Below are 22,339 nucleotides of genomic sequence, written 5' to 3'. Positions count from 1 at the left end.
CATTCTTTTAAATGAAAAGAAATAAACAAACATTCTTTTTTAAAAACAAAACACTACATTACCCTGCATTACCCTCTTCTATTTGTTTTCTTCATGGCATGTTGTTTTTCTAATCAGGATCCTTCTCGGGGGACTTCAACTGAGGTTCCAGAGACCTCCATTTTCACCTGCCCAGTGTGACGAAAACACACCAGCAGATTAAAAGGAGGTGTTCTTCATCCTCGTAGCTTTGGAGAGGCAGGGGAAACGGCTTTCTCTAAACACTCAAAATTGCAGATGGACTATTTAGGGAGACAAAGCATGCCTTCTGGCCAGTCTGAATGTGTGCACTCTAGCTTCCTACCCTATGGCATGCTTAGACTTTCCAAAGCGATTCTTGAGGCCCATTTCCCACAGGGGGGAAAATAATGCATCAATAGAATCAAAGTATCAGTCAGAAGAATGAGACAAATGGATCACTCAGTAAATCAATGTAATGAGTACAGGAGAAGAAGCCAACCAGAACTGAGGCAAGCCAATAGGTTTTCTAATTTCTTTACAGATGAATGTGTCTTTTAAAAATAATAATAATAAATAAATCGGTATTTCCTCTATTTCGCTGATGTTCATGTCAGGATTCTGAGCTTCACTCTCCAGACTTGGGCTGTTAGGGGCAGGGGTGACCCCAAAGGGCACCATATCTTTTGTGAGAGCAGCTTTTGAGGGAGGGGGGGGGGACAAGGACCAACTCCACGACATCACCTTCTCTGCCCCAATTGTTTAAAATGTTTTAAATTGCTATTTAGCTTGTGTGTTTTTTAATTTGAGTTTTTTGTTCCTTTTAATTAAGGTAGCTACAACTGTCTGAGAAGAGCTGAGGTTTTGGCCAAGGAAAGCTATCGTATGGGGGGTGGTAGGGCAGACCTGGTATATGGTACAGACAGGCAGTTAGTGGCTGCGCCATGTGCCAGCCTTCTCTTCCACCTGAGGGATTGTGGTGGTCCTATCAGCCAGCCCTCAGGTCTGTGGCTGCTGTCGCTGAATGCCATGATTATGGATGAGGAAGCTGATCTGGTTCATATTACTTGAGACTTGGGCGGGTGAGAAATGGGGAGTTGGTCTCACCCACCTGCGTACTCAAAAGCATCAGGGATAGGGAATTGCTGTAGCCTATAAAGAGTCCATCTCTGTCTCCAAACTCTCTCTTCAGTTGAGTGGGGGTTCCTGGTACTGGGTAATCGGGACAGATGAGGGATTATGTTAGTTTACTGGCCCAACAGTCTTGCCTCCCTGAGATGACTGGTTTTGAAGGCAATGTTGAGGATTCCCAGACTGCTGATGTTGGGAGACTTTAACATCCACGCAGAAGGTAGCTCACGACTTCATGGCTGCAATGATGACCATGGGGCTGTCCTAACATGTCGTCTTCCCAACACACATGGCAGGTCACACTCTGGACCTTGTTTTCTTAGGCAGGAACAGGGTGATCTGAAGGTAGGGGGGTATTGACACCAGTCCCTTGTCGTGGTCAGATCACTTCATGTTGAGAGGTAGACTCTCAGGAGTCTTCAGTGTGAGGTTCCTCAGGGTTCAATTTTATCCCCCAAGCTCTTTAACATTGGCTTGAAACTGCTGAGTGGGGTCATCCAGAGTTTTGGAGTGTGTTGTCAGCAATAAGCTGATGACACACAGCTCTAATTCTCCTTTATATTTGCAGGTATGGCATAGGATGTGCTGGACCGTTGTCTTGCCTTGGTAATGGACTGGATGAGAGCTAAAATACTGGAGCTCAATCCAGCTAAGACTGAGGCACTGTTAGAGGGTGTTCCCTAGACTGGATTGATGGGAAGTTGCCTGTTCTTGGTGGCTGTTCTCTGCAGGAACATATTGTCCATGGCTGCCAAGTTATCCCTTTTTTTAAGGGATTTTCCCTTATGCTGAATAGGCTTCCTCGCGAGAAAAGGGGAAACTTGGCAGCTATGATATTGTCAGGAGTGGGGGGAATACACCACACTGCAACATTTAGCTGCAGGTCACACCTCTCTCTATTTTCTATCATCTAGAGCAAGAATGACCATCTTCCAAAGCCTGGAAGTATATTTGCTGCTCACTTTAATCCCTGCCTCCTATCATAGGTGGCCAAGTTCTAAGGCTGAGTGGCATCATTTAAAGACAAAGATTCAATGTTATGGTACATGTGAGATTGGACATAGCCTGGGTATTGCATATAATACCCCAATCTAGACTCTATTTCTCTGCCTCAGTTCAATTGTAAAATGAGCATTAGATGGCCTCTCTCTAGTGTGCGGATCGATGGAATAAAGCAATCAGGTTGGGGTTATAAATAGAATGGAATAAATTTATCCTCCAGCAAGGAGACTAATGCTTCAAGGATGAGCCCTGCCATGAAGTTGGGTGAAGCATTCTCATTCAGGTGGCACCAGGAGGTGTAGGACAGAGGAAGGCAGGAGATGGTGCCTGAATGATGCAACTAGACTTTGGAAAGCCTATGTTGGAATCTAGCTAAATGTCCCTGGCCTGTTTTGGATATTGGACCGAATCATGTCTATGAGGCCAGGAAGCAGCTCCAGAAAAAAATGTAACAGCTGGATCACTGAGCATGACATATGAGAAGACAAATTCTAATTAATTGACATGATAATAAAAACAGGTAAAAAAAAACACCAACCACACAAAACATTGTGACACATGATACAAAGCAAAGCAGGAAGACACAGAAGGGTTGTAATTTGAAAATGCAAATCTTATTCAGGTCCAATTTTCTTTTGTTCTGAGTGCCACTGTAAGCTAGAAACATTTCAGAATACTAGCCCATGAGTCAGAAATTGGTATTATGTCTGAGTTTATCAGTTGTCACTATAATAAAAGTGAAACTACTCCCCCCTTTTATTTTTCTTACAACCTACCTGCCAATTTATTTACTTTTTTTTGCATAGTAATTAGTTTCCAATCAGTCACTTGCAGCAGACCAAAGAATGTCATGATGCTTCTCAAAATGTGAGGGCAGGTGCAGTAGGTAAAATATAACCCATTGTATCTATTCACCCGTTTTTATAAATCCATATATCTAATGGATTTCCATGTTTGACTTTTAAAAGTAGAGAGAGGGATGTTCTGTGTCATTGACCATAATGTCAGGCATCAAACATGTGCCCATTTGTTATGCTGGCTTTCAGTTAAGATTACCTGGGACTAGGGATGGGGATGAAATTCAGTTCAGGTTACATTTAAAAGTGAACCCATGCAATTCACACTTTTGAAAACAATATGAAAAATCAAAACACTGCCTGCAAAATTCGCACTTCTCTGAATTTTGTGATGCAACTTTCCAACCAAACTATGCTTACAAAAATTCACCTATTAGGGGAAGTGTGCATAAAAGGGATATGATTATGATTATTAGTTGCTTTTTGCCATGGCAACTCAGAGTCACTTCCAACCTTTTAAAACAAAAGATGAACACATACATATATTAAAACCAGCATTAAAAAATAAAATACAAACATCCCACCCATGCAAAAAAGGTCATAGATGCTTAAAAACCAAAGGTCTGATGAAAGGGGAATGTTTTCACCTGATGTCTAAAGCAGTCATTCTCAACCTTGGGTCTCTGGATGTTTTTTGAACTACAACTCCCATCATCCCTGACTGCTTCTCCTTCTCACTAGGGATGATGGGAGTTGTAGTGCAACAATGCTTGGGGATCCAGGGTTAAGAAAGGCTGGCCTAAAGATATGTAAGGATGCCACCAGGTAAGTCTCTCTGGGGGAGAGCATTCCCTGAGCAGAAAGAAAATACAAACAATCATTATATTAGGGGAAATTGTATGGGTTTAATGGAAGAAATTTCTTGTCAAGTGCTGACAAATTTTCATGTCTAAACTAACCTTGTCCTGATAAAAGTACTGATGGATGTGAACACCATCTGGGCATAAAGTTCAAATGTCAAGGACACTTCAAGTTTTCAGTAAATGCAGTATTTTGGCATTGCAAAGTACATTTGACTTCAGCCGGCTGCAGCTACTTCACCCACTATCCATAGTAATAAAGACTTTCCCCAAGTTCCTGACGCTGGGGAATTTCTTAGAAGCGTACGGACTTGCTAAGATGTATAAGACTGAATCCGATAAGTGCTGGAGATGCAATGAGGTTGGGGGAATGCTCTTTCATATATGGTGGACCGGTAAAAGAGTATTGGGAAATAATCCATAATGAATTGAAAAAAATGTTTAAAAGCACTGCCCCCCAAAAAACCCCAGATACCTTTTCGTTAGGGATAATTCAGATGGAAATTCCCAGGTGTCAAAAAAGGTTATTTATGTATGCCCATACTGCAGCCCGTGTTTTGTTTGCCCCAAATTGGAAAACGAGCAAGGTCCCAGCTAAAGACGAATGGCAACTTAAACTGATGGAATATGCGCAGTTTGCGGACCTAACATATAGAGTAAGGGGACAAGAAGAACATATGTTTAAAGAAGACTGGAAATGTTTGTTGAATATATGGGGGGAATTCTGTGCACTGAAAACGTTGGCAGCATTAAGAGAAATTCAACAATGTAAACAAGTTTTGATGGATATAATGATGGAAAGCTGAACGGTTTAGTTTATATAAAATATGCAGGGATTTATGATATGCAAAATGAACCATGGAAAGAGAAGAAGGGAAGTCCTTGATATTTTAAGGTTGTTTAAATGAATATTCTAAATGGTAAAACATATATATATATATATATATATATATATATATATATATATAATGAATGAAATGCATGGACAATGTCTCAGCATCTTTCATTGAATGTAATTTATTTATTTATTTATTTATTAGGTTTTATAACTTGCCTTTTTTTATTTGCGGCATACAAGAACAAGCATTTCGCGTTAAATGCCCCCTCGCGCCCCCTGCGAGCGCCACGTGCTTCATTAGGGCCTGGAGTGTAGAAGAGGAAGAAAGCGGGGGGGGAGCGCAATCCGCTGCCAGCGCCGGCCCTCCGCGCGCTCCTAGGTGACCTCCTTTTGAATACCTCGTGGAATCTGGGCCAGATTATATGCTCATCAAACCATCAGTCGCCGCAGGGAGCGAGGGGAGGGGTGGCTTTCTCTTCACCCAGTTTCCTACCAAGCACACAAAGCTTGCCTTGCACCCCCAGCGCACCCCCCAACAGTGTCATCAAGCCTCCAAAAAGCTTTCCCCTTTTCTGGCACTTTCTTACTCTGGCGACGGCGTAGCTGGGCATCAGTGCGGCCTGTGCGATTTATCATGAAATAATTTTTATTAGTTTTACAGACTGCAAAAAAAGTATATATAGGAAAGATACTTACATAGACAAATTTTCCACCTTCTTTCCACCCCCCTCCCATGGGCCCTCCCCTGCCACAGGAGAATCCCATGCAGACGAGCAGTTGAAGATGGTCCATTTTGTGATTGAATGTAATTTAATACCATCTGTCCAAATGTAAGGACATTATATCTGTGTAAAATAAACCAGAACAATGCAGTGTTCTGTTTAACAATAAGCTGTGGGGAGCTTAGCACTATGAGACACTCACAGTAAGCTGGTGTGGAGATTTAAGCCATGGTAGGTTCAATTTTGGCATGAGACATTATTTACATGGGTAAATACAAAACACTGCCATAGGAGACAGTGCCAAATAAAATCCTGTGGAGGCCCCAAGGAAGTTGAAATCTCAGCTGCCCCCTCGGGCTGAACTAAGAAAGCTTGGTTGTTATATTTTCTTTCAAAATCAAATCAATGTTATTTTTATCCATTGTTGCGGGGGGGGGGGCTAAAAGGCTGGTTCCTACTCTGCCTATTTGGCATTCTGGCACTGATAAGAGAAAACTCACAGCAGTGATTTTCCCTTGCACAGCCTAGGCTTAGAAAATGTGGGTGGGTTGTAATTTCTCTTCCATTTGCAGGCCAACTGAATAATTCTTTTAAGTATTCCCCCCAAGCTATATGTATATTGACCTCTTGACTGTTTTTTTTTGTACAAAAAATAAAATAAAATAAAAAAGCAAATCAAAAGGAGTGGAAATCATATTAAATGTAAAATGGAAAATAGTTTATTTAGGATGGGGTGTTATTACAGTGCATAAAAGAGCAAACAACTAGCTCTGTGTGGTTTGGGTGTGAAGTGCTTGTGTCTGTGCGTCAAGAATTCATGCATCGTTAATTTTAAATGCACAGTGATAATGGGTTCCTGAGAAGGTTTCAAATAATCCTTTCATGACTCCTGTCATAGATCAGTTGCCTCTCAGGCTATACCTGTGGCTGAAGAGGCAACATCAGTGAAGGATTGTACAGGTTTAACAGGCAAGCATAAGCTTTCAAGTCATCTGACATCACACTGAACACACTACCTTGGGATGGTTCCGCAGGTTCATTTCCGTGTTGTCAGGTGACGAGAAATCAAATGGGCTACATTCATGTACGTTCAGCATCACAATGTCCCTGCCTCAAATTATTTGTGTGCAGAGATCTTTCACACTGAAGGTCCTATGCACGTTGGCACACTGATGCAAAATGTAAAGCTGTGTAAAAACCAGGTGAAATCATAATTATTTTAATTACAAAGAGTTGCACTTAACCCTGCAATGAAATAAGCAGGATAAATGTACTTAACATTGGGAGAATTGTGCTTTAGGCTAATGAACTAAGAATTACGTGCAGTTCTTCCTGTTATATATGCTTTATAGCCTACTGAAAAATCTTATTCTAGGTTGATTCTCCTGCCCACTCCCCATTTAATGATATTTAATTTACTAGGAGAGATCCAGCTACCGAAAGCACATTCAGAACAACTAAAGGTAATTTAATCAATGGCCAATTTTGGCACCTGACTTGAAGTAAGTTTAATTTTCATTTAAAAAATAATGAACTAGCATCTTCAGTGGAATTCTCATGCCATATTTCAGCGAAGACAATGGAATCTTCAATTTAATACCAAAAGACTGCTGTTAAAACACTGAATGGTTGTGTGAAACCGGAATCCATGTTTGTATGTGACAGTTGCAATAATACTGGCAAAATCTTTACAGTAGCTTTCCTTGCATCTATGAGCTCCAATAAATATTACCAATGATTTAGAGAAGGGATTGCCAACCTTTTGGGGCTAGTGAACACATTACAAATTTTGAGAGCATGTCGGAGCACCAGGTAGAAACAGTTGCCATGGAGCGGGCACGGTGTAACACAAAATGGCTGCCGAGGGGAACATGGAATAACATGAAATTAGATAGACAACCACCCTTTACAGCCTTATTCTTGGGAAGTGAGCTGTACACACACACACACACACACACACACACACACACACACACACACACACACTGTTTCTGTTAGGGTGCATTCCTCAGCATCAGGAAAAAATATACAAGGTATCAAAACTATTCCCATTTCACAGAAATCACTGAGAAGTTACCTGCACATTTTGCCACATAACTTTCTAGTGAAGCTAGAAATTTACTATTTGAACAAATGAAAGCTCAGAGTCTGGGCCACCTGCTCAGGGGCACTACTAAAAGCCTTCATGGGTGTTATGTCATCCATAGGCACTGGATTGGAGACCGCTGACAGATTGTGGTATATAAATGTATTAAGGGCATTGATTTTGTTTTTGTCAGCATAGTGATTTTGCCTTCAGAAATATAATCTAGTTCAACTCCAATTCCATGCTCCCCCTGTGTGGGAGTCACAAAAAGGGCATAGCACTCACCACCGGAGCCAGAACCTTGCGACAAATTTGAAGCTGATTTTTTTCATCACATCTACTTGCTCAGGATTGTCTGAGCATCCCTCATGCTTCATTTGAGAAACTCAACTCTCGTTGACCCTGACATGATAAAGTCAAAATCTCCCCCTCTCTTTAGCAGACAGAGGTCAAGTTGCAATCTAAAATATTTCTATTTCTAATCATAACAGCACTTCTTAGCACCTGCTTTTCCTACACATGTGCTGTTCCTGCTGTGTGTGTGTGCGCGCGCATGTGCGCTGCCACTTGCTTAAGGATGGGAAATTGACTATAGAGCAAATGTGTCGCTATGTAACAGTCTATCTCTCGCTTCCTCTCTCATTGGAACCCGGAGCCAGAGGTTTCTCCAGCTGTTTAGCAAATGAGGCTTGGGCGTATAAGTTGAGTATCAACCTATGCAGTGTGCATTTCACTGTTCAATACATTTTCCTGTAAGGGCAACATCTTCAACAGCATGGTAAAGACCTCTTTGAGGTTTCAAGTACCCTACAGTTTTTTATGTCCCCCTTCTCCCCAGTCTCAATATTTTAACTACAGGCTGAGCAATTACAAAGCCTTATCCCACCACACTGTAAGTGTTCTTGAAGACTAGCCCTACAGACTCCATCCTCTGCCTGCCGCTATTGATCAGACTGTTAAGCCTGGCATTGGCACTTTCTGCAAAGAGGCTCCCTGATGAATTCAGACTCTATTAGAGAAGGAGAACACCACATGAGTTGTGCTCTCTTGTCAGAACTATCAAACCACCACATCTGTCTGAGCAAAGGCTCCTCCTCAGTCACCCAGCAATCTTTGCCTACTTGGTTTGAAGACAGTGGGCAGGGCTTTGAGGCAGGAGTCCAGGGCCCAACTCAAGAGAAAATGACGAAGAGGATTCCCAGTCACAGCAAGACTGGCTTGCCACATGGTGAGGGAAGTCCAGTAAATCACATGACCATCAAAAGAGTGGCTCTACACCACCTCTGTGAGTCCATGAAGTCCAACGTGTAAAAATTACCCATCTGCACAATGCGGGTTCTCCTTCATGGAGAGCACGTGTTGCGGTGGGGGCCTAACAAACTACCCCTGAGTTGCTGGAGTGGGGACTATGAGTTGGCCACCGTTCTGATTGGACCCAGGCTGTTGTTGGGGACAAAAGCATGTTTCAATTTCTGAGGGACAGCCATGGGTATAAAAGGCAAGCACGTGATTTGTTCCTCCTCTTGGCTGCGTTCTTTGGATCACCCGCTGTGGCGAGATACACCGGTAAAGGGCCCCCGGACATTTAACGGTCTATTGCCCCAGTACCTCCCTCGCCTATATTCTTCCCTTGCTGCCATCAACCAGTAAGTCTGTGTACTGGTACACAAAAATGGAATTCCAGTCAGATGAAAATTAAACCAACAATTAAGTTTATTTAGGTGATGATCTTACAAGCATATAAATTCTTATTGGTTTCTCAAGTACTTTTCCTAAACTTAACCTTTAGTATTAGTTCCCCCCTTTTCCTCCCTGACTGAAGTTCCCTTATTATTACTCTTTCAGATTCTACACCACAGCTCACCTCACTAGCTTCTCTAACCCTCTCTCTATCTCAAAATCCTCTCCACCTCTCTCATCAACTCCTGTTTTATCTCCCCCTTCTGACTGACTGCTTCTCCTTATATACCCCTGCTTCTGCCTGGAGAGCTCCTATTGGCTATTTACCTCCCTTGCAACTTAACTCTTGCTAGACCCCTAGAGGTGAAACGCCACACCCTCCCTCCCTCCCTATGTTTAGACCTCTGTGTTGACCTTGCTGTGCCTATCATGGGATCATCTGCTTGGCAGGGGCCTGGTAGGAATTTTTCCATTTGGCTGATTGGCTGGTGCCATCTGGTTTTTGCATACTGCATAGCAAATAGTCACAACTTGTAAGGTTGGCGGTTAGGCATTGGTTATTTTGGTTGTATGAGGGGTCTTGTTGACTGTGTTGTCCCCTCAAGTTAATGCCTGAGTGTTGGGAAAATTTCGGTCAGGAATACAGGGGCTTGATATGCAGTGTCCGTAACCTCCGGTCAGGGGCCAGGGCCGCACGAGAGCCCCTGGGAGCCTGAGGGGAGGGCCAAGCACCCAGCTCCCTGTCTCTCCCTGTAGGGTTTCCCCTTGTTGACAAGGCTAGTTTAGTTCTGTCCTTAGGGGACAGTTGGAGAACCAGTGCCTATGCAACCACTCACATATTTTGTATTTTAATAAAAGGTAAATGTAAAGGGGCCCCTGACCATCAGGTCCAGTCGTGTCCGACTCTGGGGTTGCGGCGCTCATCTTGCTCTATAGGCCAAGGGAGCCGGCGTTTGTCCACAGACAGCTTCCAGGTCATGTGGCCAGCATGACAAAGCTGCTTCTGGCGAACCAGAGCAGCGCACGGAAACGCCGTTTACCTTCCCGCCGGAGCGGTCCCTATTTATCTACTTGCACTTTGATGTGCTTTTGAACTGCTAGGTGGGCAGGAGCTGGGACTGAGCAACGGGAGCTCACCCCGTTGCAGGGATTCAAACCGCCAACCTTCTGATCAGCAAGCCCTAGACTCTGTGGTTTAACCCACAGCGCCACCTGGGTCCCTTTTAATAATAAAGTTTATTTTAATAAAGTTGTGGCCAAATTCATGCCAAAACCCCAAAACAAAAATTCTGTCTGTGGTGTGAATTATTTTGAGGGGTGGTTTTGGGGACCTCAACACGCAACTGATTGTGATATAGAGCAAGCCCAAGGGAGTGCTTTCAGGAACAGATCTGTAACCAACAGGACCACACTGCTGATATTCTTCTGGGTATTCAATTGGCAATTTCTCAAGTTGTTATGTTGTTTATGCACACACATCCATACTCACACACAGAACTACAAACATTTTGCAATCTGGGGTGTTTTTTGGTGCATACTCCCCTCCCTCCTGCATAGATTTGTTTGTCAGTCCCTGTACTTGGGACATCAAGGGTCATAACTGGACACATGTGTGAAAGTCACACATCTCCAGACATGAGGGATGATGAATCATTAGCACAAACGTGAGCACCAACAGATAAAAATATGTTACTGTTCCTGGTGCCCTCCAGATGATGTTGGATTTCAACTTCCTTAATCCCTGGTCATCAGCTATGCTGGGAAAAGCTGGTTCAACTTCTGATCTATCAACATCTGGAGGACATTACACTGGCTATACCCGATCTAAGTTGACCAGTTCTCCATTCATGCAATAGAGGACCCCTCTCCGTACATGGACTTTTTTTTTTGTCTTTTCAACTTGGCTGTAGCTTTTCAAAACGTGTCCCATGAAGGAGGCAGAGCTGAACTTCCTTTGAAAATTAATAAGCACTCCAAATGTATATCTGGCTGAGGCAAGCCATATGGTAGGCCATGCTGCTGAGGAAACTTGTCAGTCGGCAGTTTTACAGCACACGTGTACAGCATTCACTGGTAAATGACCCAATTCTAAAAGAAGATTCATTATTAATCACAAAGGGAAGTAGATTTCCTAATTTATAAATGCCAAGGACTGCACGCTTGTTCTTAACAGCTTTCCTCCCATGGAAATTATAGAGCTGAGAACTCAAATTTGCTAAATCCACACATTTGTCATGAGGCAATACATGAGACCGGTGCGCAAATATTGTAGCTAAATGAATAAAACATGATTTATTTTCATTCTTTCAGATGAAGATTCTAGTTTGTGTGCTTTGTACTCATTATAAAAAAATCAACATAATTGTTGATATGGGAAGGGACTTTATCTTCCTGCACTCATTGTGAAAACAGTATATGAGGTGCTGCGAGGTTAAGACGTGTCAAGAATGGTAACGTTTAAGGTGCCTACAATGAGTTCAGCCATGTAGCTGACGTGAATAGAATCAATCTGGCTATGCAGTTGAAGAATGAAGAAACAGTCTTACATCAGAGATGGGGGAACCTGTGGCCCCTCAAATATTGTCCATCTCCAGCTACTATCAGCACCAGCCAGCAAGGCCAATAGTTAGGAATGATGTGTTCTGTAGTCCAGAAACATCACATCATCCTATGTTGGGCTTGCATCTTTGCATGCCGGATTGAGAGTTCGGCTCGTAAGTCAGCAAAACAACCAGAAGTTCATCTCCAGTGGCCTACTGCTGATGCTAGCATTGAAATTTTAGCTATAGTTAATGCACACAAACACACACAAACACACTAAAGAGGTATTTCGAGGTGAACTTCTAGGCTCCTGCTGAGGGAAAACTTACAAGGAAGAAAACTGAGTGGTATGCAATGTAGCCATAGACAGCACTCTGGACAAGCAGAACAACTTCCACTTAAACTATAGTAAAGGTAAAGGGACCCCTGACCACTAGGACCAGTCATGACCGACTCTGGGGTTGCAGTGCTCATCTCGCGTTATTAGCCGAGGGAGCCGGCGTACCACTTCCAGGTCATGTGGACAGCATGACAAAGCCACTTCTGCCGAACCAGAGCAGCACATGGAAACACCGTTTACCTTCCCGCCAGAGCGGTACCTATTTATCTACTTGCACTTTGACGTGCTTTTGAACTGCTAGGTTGGCAGGAGCTGGGACCAAGCAACGGGAGCTCACCCCGCTACAGGAATTCGAACCGCCGACCTTCTGATCGGCAAGCCCTAGGCTCTGTGGTTTAACCCACATTGTATCTATACATATAAGCTAGCATATGCACATTTTATGCGAATCTGCATTCCCTATCTTCTCTTCGTGTGACATGCAGAGCTCTTTTGTGTCAATACCAACTTCCTTGCCATACCAGCTCCTATTTTTGATGTTGCCCATGACAGCCATTTTGTGGTGGCACCCATGACGCATTCATCACTATATAAGTACCGGCACCTCATTCCCACCCCCACCCCCACAAAAGAAACAAACCCCACTGGCAATGTTATTAATTAAGTAACTAATTAACCAATTAATTACTTTATAGTCCACCTTTTCCCCCGACAGGGACTCAAGGTGGCTTATAGATAAAATAATACATATCCCCCATATGATTACCTCTAATACACAGCAAAAAAAAAAAAAAAAGATTAGAAGCTCATCAAGTTCCTAGTGAGCCACCATAAATAGTTATTGGGCTCATTCAGACTGGAGGCTCAAAAGCTGTTCATGGGTTCTTCAGATTAATATTCCTTCTGAAACAATATGAATTGGGTTCCATGAGACAGTTTTTCCCCATCAGAAAGTTGCCTAGGAAATGGTGGGGATTCTAGTCTGCTAAGATAAGCCAAATTCTATTTCATGAAGACTGATACCTAGAAATTGACATGTTCTTGTTCTCTTGCCGTTTCAAAATTCTGCTTTCCATCAACTGTTGTTTTAAACATGGCTCATTTAGTGGGAGGCAAAAGATCCACTACAACCCTGTGCAGCGCTCATTAAATAAAGTATATATAAAAAAAGTCTCTTCCTAGAAGCTGTGTTTGCTCCAGAGAGAATCTGAAAGGTTAGTGTGCCTTGAGGAAAGCATTTACATTACTGAGGACTAAAGGCAGGAAGCAATTTCATAGCTGGAGGGAACCCTGAAGTCAGTCAAGTCTGCAGACAGAGACAGCCTTGGGGACTTGACAATGTCTTTATCAGGCTGGAGTCAGCATTTTCTGCCCAAAGGGGAAGCCAGTATCACACCAGCAGGAGGACAAGTGGTGAAGAGAGCCTGAGGAACTGGAGCAGTTGTCTGTAGAATCGAACTCTGAAGTAGAAGAAATCTAAATATCCAGCGCCAAGCCAAGCCAAGAACTATTAATGTTCTGGTGGTACTGAACAAGCAGGGCTTAGAAACCTAGGCATAGGCACTCCTTCTCATTGAGATCAGCAGTGCATCAAATGAAATGATTTTTTCAGGAGGAGCATCCCTAAAATATGAATGGGCTCCTTCAAGGGGACTGCAACCCTATTCAGAACAGGCTATTTCACCAAATCTTGGAAGCGTCAACCACCTACTCAGAGAACCTGCATCTTATCTAAATTCATACTCAATTCATTGGTCCACATCCATTCCACTACCACCTCCAGGCAAGACTTTCATTGTCTCTGCAGACCCTCCAAGTGTTCCTATTCTCCAGGGACAGTTCCATATTTACAGAAGCTGTCCCCTTTTCTGTTTTGACCTCAGAATGTTCCACTTTTCCTTAGGACAGCCCTATTTTCATTTGAGAAATGTTGGAGGGTATGGAGTTATGTGACCTCTGAGCCAAGCAGATACGTAAGTATGAAGCAGATAAAGAAGTATAAAAGTTGTAAGTACACAACCTTTAAAAGACACGTGAAGGCAGCCCTGGAGAGGGAAGTTTAAAAATGTTTTATTATGATGTATTTTTGAAGGTGTGCGTGTACCGGTGTGGGTGACAAGACTGATCCCTGGAGGACCCCAGATGAGACGTAACATGCAAGTATACCTGAAGGAGCGTCTCCACCCCATCGTTCTGCCCGGACACTGAGGTCCAGCTCTGAGGGCCTTCTGGCGGCTCCCTCTCTGTGAGAAGTGAGGTTACAGGGAACCAGGCAGAGGGCCTTCTTGGTAGTGGTGCCCGCCCTGTGGAACACCAGATGTCAAGGAAATAAACAATTATCTGACTTTTAGAAGACATCTGAAGGCAGCCCTGTTTAGGGAAGTTTTTTGATGTTTTATCGTGTTCTTAATATTCTGTTGGGAGTCGCCCAGAGTGCCTGGGGAAACCCAGCCAGATGGGCAGGGTATAAATAATAAATAATAAATTACTACTACTACTACTACTACTACTACCCATGTTTTTGATTCCTCATGAGGAGGTGCAAGTCAAGCTAGGTCCTGCTCATAACCTGCTGCAAAGAGGCTAATGAACAGGGCCAGCATGACCTACATATCTGTAAGAAAAGATGAGAGAGAGAGAGAGAGAGAGAGAGAGAGAGAGAGAGAGAGAGAGAGAGAGAGAGGGAGGGAGGGAGGGAGTTCCATGAACTTCACACACATTATCTTGCTGTAATCCTTAGGTAAGGAAGGCCAGTCTTAATCCATTTTACAGCTGGGCAGGATGAGGTTGAGGGAGAGTGGCTTGCCTAGAGCCACCTAATAAACACAGAGCAAAGGCAAAGTTTGAACTATGGAGTTTCTCATTTATACTGCACGGTGCAGGCCGACACACATCTACTCAGAAGTAAGCATCGTTGAGTTCAATGGTGGGTACAGGATTGCAGCCCTAGCACCTGTCTGCAGTCATAACTCCACTTACCTGCAGTAAGCACCATTGAATTCAATAGCATTTATGTATGAGTAGACATGAGTAGCTATGGTTTTCCCAGTAGTGATGTATGGAAGTGAGAGCTGGACCATAAAGAAGGCTGATCGCCGAAGAATTGATGCTTTTGAATTATGGTGCTGGAGGAGACTCTTGAGAGTCCCATGGACTGCGAGAAGATCAAACCTATCCATTCTGAAGGAAATCAGCCCTGAGTGCTCACTGGAAGGACAGATCCTGAAGCTGAGGCTCCAATACTTTGGCCACCTTATGAGAAGAGAAGAATCCTTGGAAAAGACCCTGATGTTGGGAAAGATTGAGGGCACTAGGAGAAGGGGACAACAGAGGACGAGATCGTTGGACAGTGTTCTCGAAGCTACGAACATGAGTTTGACCAAACTGCGGGAGGCAGTGCAAGACAGGAGTGCCTGGCGTGCTATGGTTCATGGCGTCACGAAGAGTCGGACATGACTAAACGTCTAAACAACAACAACAACATGAGTAGACATGGTTAGGACTGTGCGGTAAGCCCTCATACTACTCTAGTTTTCTGTGCATTGTAAGTTATAATCCGTGAACCTATTAAACAGCAATATATCGTTGATCTATAAGTTCAACCTTGTTAAAACAAGACAATTTATACCCTTTGTGGCCACAGACAGTTTGATCCACTACCTTGTCAAAAGAAGGCAATTTACATCCATTGGGATCACTGGTACTAAAGTTTGGCTTGTATCCAAGGCACTTTGGTTTAAACAGGTTGTGGATCAGGCTCCTAATAGCACTGACAATCAATAAGATTCAACTGGCCCCGGTGCATATATATATATATATATATATATATATATATATATATATATATATCTGAAATGCCCATCATGTGATAAATTTCACAATAAATGCCACGTGCAATAAAAAAATGCACTCGCTTTAAGCATTTGGCTCATTAAATGTGCATTTGCCTGCAAGGTACGTAAAAATCCACTGCTCTGCAAAAATGATAGCTGGAGTTGTCTTATCTAGCTGCTCAGTTATAATAGGAATAGACTTTTCTGCAAGTGGGATCTAAAACAAAATGTTACGTTCACACACACACACACACACACACACGTAAGAATGATCCTTTTCAAGGCTTCTGCCAGCCTAGGTTTTTTTCTGATTTTCTTTTCTAAACACCAGTAAACATTCATGGTCATTGAGCATGTTTTCAGCCATCATTGGGCTGGTCCTGGGGAAGGACCATAGATCAGTGATAGAGCATCTGCTTTACATGCAGTAGGTATCAGGATCAATCCCCGACATCTCTAGGCAGCGCTGGGAGAGAGCCCTGCCTGAATCCCTAGTGAGTTGCTCTCAGTCAGTGAAGACAATATTGAGCAAGATCCACCAATGGTCTGACTCAGTATAAGGCTGCTTCATGTATTTTTTTTTTTAATGAGTAAGCCTATTTAATTAATGAGACGTATGTAGAATTGCACTCTAGGGATAGGAGAGAGGATGAAGACGTAAAAACAAACAAACCATGAACAAGTATGGAAATGTGGAGATTGGAAAAATGATAAAGTGAGATGAACAAAAACTGACCGATTCATCTATCTCTATGCTGAATAGACAAGTACAGTAATTGAATTTCAATACATTCCTATGGGAAACCGCGATTCGCTAGACGAATTTTTCGTAAAACGAATTCGTCTAGCGAGGCAACCTCCACTAGAAAAAAACCTTTCGTTAAGCGGAAATTTCATTAAGTAGGGCATTCGTTAAGCGAGGCACCACTGTATAGGGTTGCAATGCAAGTGGCCCATGCTACCCCACTTCTGATAGCATCCAGCCTGAGTACGTTACTAGAAGGAGCAATTGCTCTTGACCCCCAACAGCTGTTGACAATGTGCTTCTCCAGGGGTTGTCAAGAGCGGGCCATTGTTTGGACAGCTGAGACATTGATGGTGTAACCAACTAAGGACTGCAATATTAAGCACACTTTTTGAAAGCTAGCGGCCACTGAACAAGGTACTTATTTGTGGCTGAGCCTACATCAGATTGCATTTCAATTGCCAAGTAACATTAAAAAAACAAAAAACCAGAAACAAAGTGAAACGGTTCCTTATCACAGGAAATCCCTCTTTGTTCCAGAGGTGGAGAACTTGTGGCCCTCCAGATGTTATTGGAACTACAAGTCCCATCAGCCCCAGCCAGAATGGCCATTGTTCAGGGATGATGGGAGCAGTAATCTGGCATGTGGGGGACAGGGGTTCTCCACCTCTATTCTAAGGAGCTCGGGGGAGCATGTGCAGCATTATTTGATTTTATCATTACAACTTTACGATGACCATGAATTGTTAAAGGCCACTCAGTGGAGCTTAATGGTTGAGGAGCTATCTGAGCAAAGCCCCTGACTCGGGGCTGAGCAAAGTGAATCTCCTCCTAATTATCTACAACACACAAATTGTAGCAGAGTAATAACCTTAATGAAGCTTAATGAACCACAGAAATAAGTGCAAGTATAATAACAAGGCAATGTCCAAAGCTCACATCTTAAGACTTGGTTGGATTTCCAAAGGTATGTGTGTTATTAGCTTAATTCCTCAGAGACAGGGATGGGGAACTTGTAGCCCTCTAGAAGTTCTTGAGGACCTGCGGACATTGTTGGACTACAACTCCCATCACCCCTGACCATTGGCCATGCTAGCTTGGGCTGATGGGAGTTGGAGTCGACAGAATCTGGAGGGCCACAGATTAACCACAAACCCCCCCAAAGTCATAGGATAAAAGTCAATACTGTAGACTACCATTAAGTCAACTGGTTCACATAATATGGAATGCACGTTCCTGTCTGCAAAGGGTTTTGATTATTAGTGTGTCATTCCTTAAAAAAAAAAACCACACACACCTCTAACTAATCATATCATCAGAAATTGCAGCAATTGAAAACTCATACACAAATTGAGAAGAAAGTATGGAGGGTTAGGGTTAGGGTTAGGGTTAGGGTTAGGGTTAGGGTTGGGGTTAGGGTTAGGGTTAGGGTTAGGGTTAGGGTTAGGGTTAGGGTTAGCAGAGGCATATATTTCAGTAAAATGTGTTCTCCAATTATGGAGAGCATGCGTTGCAGGAGGGGAATCAGGATGACCCTGGGGTTGCTAGGCAAATTAGGCAAAATGGCCACTGGTATGACTGGGAATTTTGGTGCTGTTGCTGGGTAGAAAAGCTTGTTGCAAATTGGAGTAAGGGTCGGCCCCTAGCCTATAAAAACCCTCTGTGTGACTATATTGGTTTCACTTTTGCCAAGCGCTTCAGATTTCCCGCCCGCCCACCTCCTTTTTTAAGGATGCTTTGCGTATTGACATTGCTGTGCCTGTCATGGGGTCGCCTGCCTTGGGGCAGAGCCCGGTAGGAATTTTGCCATCTGGCTGATTGGCTGTTGCCATTTGGTTTTTGCCTACTGCATAGCAAATCGTCACAACTTGTAAGGTTGGTGGTTAGGCATTGGTTAAAATTGGCTGGTAAGAGATTGGCTGGTAAGAGGAGTATGGAAAGAGGAGTATGGAAAGGCTGGAAAGTTACGCTAAATTGCTGCTGCTTATAGAGGTATTCCGTTAAAGGAATTCTGGGGGCTCAAACGGCTCTTGTCAGTTCCCCGTTAGGGGATTGGGCCTAACACAGAGCAAATTGAGCCTTGGGGAACATTCGAGGGAGGACAAGAAGGGCTTGGTACCCGGCTCCGTCCTCCCTCTGAGAATGTTTGCCTACTGCCTTCCACAAAATGCCTAGAGGAAGTCAGTGCAGAATCTGTCCCAGGGCGGGGGACAAATGGGTTAACCAATGCCTAAGCAACCACTCACATTTGATTGTATTTTAATAAAGTTGTGGCCAAAATGATGCCAAAAACCTTAAACTTAATTAACGTCTGTGTGTGAATTTATTGGGGGGAATCCGGTGACCTTGACATGCAATATCCCATAAACCCGGACATTTATAAATTAATAGAGCACCATGTCCGCACATCTCATCTGAACAGAGTATAGGCAGAAAAGCAACTGTACAATCTTTTGGGGAAGAAATAATTACATCCATAAAAACCTGAAAACGGTTGTTAAAAATGCATTCACAGGGATAGTAGCACTGAATGGTAGCCATACACAGAACCTAGAATTTATCGGGGGGGGGGGGTGCCTGGAAATAAAGGACTTTTTCTCTTAACTACAGTACAAAGTTTCCAGGCTGGAACTGCATCCCAAAACTGTCCCTCACTTCTTTTTCCTTTCTTTCTTTTTTACATTTTTTTTCTTGCTTCTTTTGCGTTCCTCTTCCTGTTTTCTTTTCAGCAGAGATTTATAATTTAGGTGCGGACTCAAGACCATAGAAAAGAGGAGGAACCTATTCCAGCTTCTGAGCCAAAGACCACAGATTTGTCTTTGCACCCAAGAAAAAGCTAGATGGCCTCTTGCCAGGGAGCAATAGAAAGAAAAGAGCAGATATGGTAAAGGTGGTTTATCACAGTAGCGGCTGGAAACGGGAAGCTATTATATGCATTACTGTTGGTAGCACACTGATAATTACTGCAAAGTAGTCTCCGAGGAACAATCATTTGTAAATACTTACACTGTTCTTTTTGTTATTGTTTATCATGGGCCTGTTACACTACGAACTATACAATGTCCATTTGGTCTGTCAGGAAATACACGAAGCCTTTAAAGGTTTGCACCCTTTTATTTGATACTTATGTTATAAGAATTTTAAGGTCATATATATATATATATATATATATATATATATATATATATATATATATATATGATTGTTCTTAAAACATGTACATAAATGTACAGAAACATGTCTGAAGCAGCACAGGAAGACAGGCCTGACTGACACCATTTTGACTCTCTCTCTCTCTGACCAGGTGTTCCTCTGCAAGGAAGAAGGGGGGTGGGGGGAACCTTCTCATTGTCTCAGGAATTAAAGTGATAATCCCTGGCATCCTGATACCTGGGTGCCAGACAAAAGGGTGTGATTAACTTGGCTGGGAAACAGGGAAATGTAAATCTCTCTCTCTTTTGTTGATTAGGTTTTGGGGGCAGGGGGCAGGGTCCAGGATGCTCAGATTACTGCCACCAGACCTCCCCTTTCATGATGTACCTATGATGAATCTAGGGAGGGGGGTCTTGGGCTACACCCCTTCTGTGACATATGGATGATGCTTCTGGGGGGTGGGCTGAAACCAATTTCAAATTTCTTTTTAAGGGCAGGACACCTTTGTTTGGGGTTCCTTCCTTGTTCTCCTGCGTGAGGGGAAGGACCCTGTTGCAACAGCAAAAATAAAGGCTTTGCTTCTCAAACTTCTCTGGTTGGCCTCTGTTATATTCTCCAACCGATGGAGAACCCAATAAGGGAATAAGGGCAGATTTTTGCCTATATCACTTATATAGTTGTTGTTTTTTTAAAAAAAATGGGGGAGGGGGGAAATAGCGAACTCCCAATCCAGCTTTGATTTTACACCATAACTATGGCGTTTCACTAAAAATATATCTATATATTTGCATGGGTCTGTCTTCTGGGATCAAAGCCCACACTCGCTGTAGCTCCTAGCCTAGCATTTATCAAATGACAACATCTTCCCATTTCATTTGCTCTGTTAAAGGGCCCCTGAGCATCTGCTGTAGAACTTTTCCATAATGGGGAGGATTTGGGGTGATATTATAGCTCAGGGTAGCCATACCTTCATATGTTATTGGATTATAACTGCCTTCAGCCATAGGTGTGGCTGCCTTCAGCCACAGGGAGTTGTGGGTCTACAATATCTGAAGGGTCGTTCTAGAGACACATTCCATTCAACTCAGTTTGAGTAATGGACAGGTTTGTTGGGCTCCACCACTGGCCCATGTGCAGAGATGTTCACACACCCAGTACCAATCTCTGATATTGGTAGGAAAGCTGTCTTTCAGGAAAGCTCGTCCACCATTACTGCACGCAAAGGTGGACAATGCAATATCCAGCACTACACTGAATAACTTGGACAGCTTTTCTGGTAACCCCATCATTCTCCGGAACACACTTTCAAAACCACAGTCCTGACTAATCCACCTTGATCAGATGAACATTTGATCATACCTAATTAACCAACACGTATTAATTGAATACTGATACATCATGCAATGCTGGAACACAGTATAAAGAAATGCTTTATTTATCGTTCTTATTTCTGAATAAATTTTGTTTTAAAAAGAAGACACAAGATAATAAAACGTTAATCAAATGCTCATAAGAATTAAGAAAAAGTAAACAATTTCTTTTTTTTGCAAAAGTGAGGAGTTATCCAGCACCTTGTTTTGCATTCCAGTATAGCATAAAACAGTCCCTGCCCCCAACATGCTGTTTGACTCCAGTTCCCATCAATCCCAAGCAGAATGGGGAATTATCAGGCATATCTTGGAGGCAGTAGGTCTTTGAATATTAGTTTTGGGGAATCACAGGTAAGGAGAATGCTGTTGCGCTCAGGATCTGCTTATGGTCTTCTCATAGGCATCTGGTTGGCCACTGTGAAAACAACATGCTGGACTAGAGGGACCTTTGGCCTGATGCAGAAGAGATCTCTGATGTTGTAGTGATGACACTATTGTCCAAAACAACTGGATGCTTATTTTATATTAATCACAAACAGTATGAAGCAACACCTGTGCCTTCTCTTTTGATATTGATCCTTTTAGTATTTTTTAACGGGAATGGCTTGAATTTGAGAAACACGTTGTTTAGAAGCTCTGAGAAAACGGTCCAAGGACCATTCTGTTTTATTTTGCTCCTCTTCATTAAGAGTTGCCAAATGAGCTAAACTGTACAATTGAAAACAACAATGTGAAGTGACTTACACTTAGATGAAGCTGGTTTGTCCAGTGTCCAATGATTTTGTATTCTGCGGTTCTGTTGGTTAGCTGATATTGAAAGATATCATAGCGCCCAGGTGCATCTCCATTCTCATTGAAAATAACAGGTGTTCCAGCACTGCCTGTAAGAGATCGTAACACAAGGATTTCAGGTTTCTGTGTTGTTTTTAAATTGCGGCATAATGTGCTGAAAATCAATTTGTGGTTGGAAAACAAGACTTGGCAGTAATGTGATCACCATGGTAGCTCTACCACACCTCCACAACTTCCCTAGTTACAAATACTTTTCTTATGGTTTAAGGAAGAGGTTTCTACAGCGGACATGTCTTGCTGGCGAAAGTAACACACATTAATTATGACAACCATGCACAAGGCCGGAGCAGATTTGCATCACTTCCAGCAATACTGAAAAGGGAAGAAACATGAAAGGCACTCCATCATTCAGAAAAGAGATGCAGATTTATCTAGTCTAAATCCTTTTGCTC

At 42.9% G+C, this 22,339-nt stretch overlaps 1 protein-coding gene across 1 annotated transcript in view; it reads right to left on the bottom strand.

Moving 5' to 3' along the window:
- Positions 1-22,017, bottom strand: part of LOC118091430 (metabotropic glutamate receptor 8) — a 94,328-nt gene extending 72,311 nt beyond the window's left edge. The window contains exon 1 of the mRNA XM_035128427.3: positions 21,840-22,017. The gene's annotated coding sequence lies outside the window, so the exon portion shown is untranslated. The remainder of the gene's footprint in view (positions 1-21,839) is intronic.
- Positions 22,018-22,339: the final 322 nt, after the last annotated feature.

This window comes from Zootoca vivipara, chromosome 9 (genome assembly GCF_965207765.1).
Source record: "Zootoca vivipara chromosome 9, rZooViv2.hap1.1, whole genome shotgun sequence".
Taxonomy (NCBI): Eukaryota; Metazoa; Chordata; class Lepidosauria; order Squamata; family Lacertidae; genus Zootoca; species Zootoca vivipara.
Note: the sequence above shows the minus strand (reverse complement) of the source record. Positions and strands in the feature narration are given on the sequence as shown.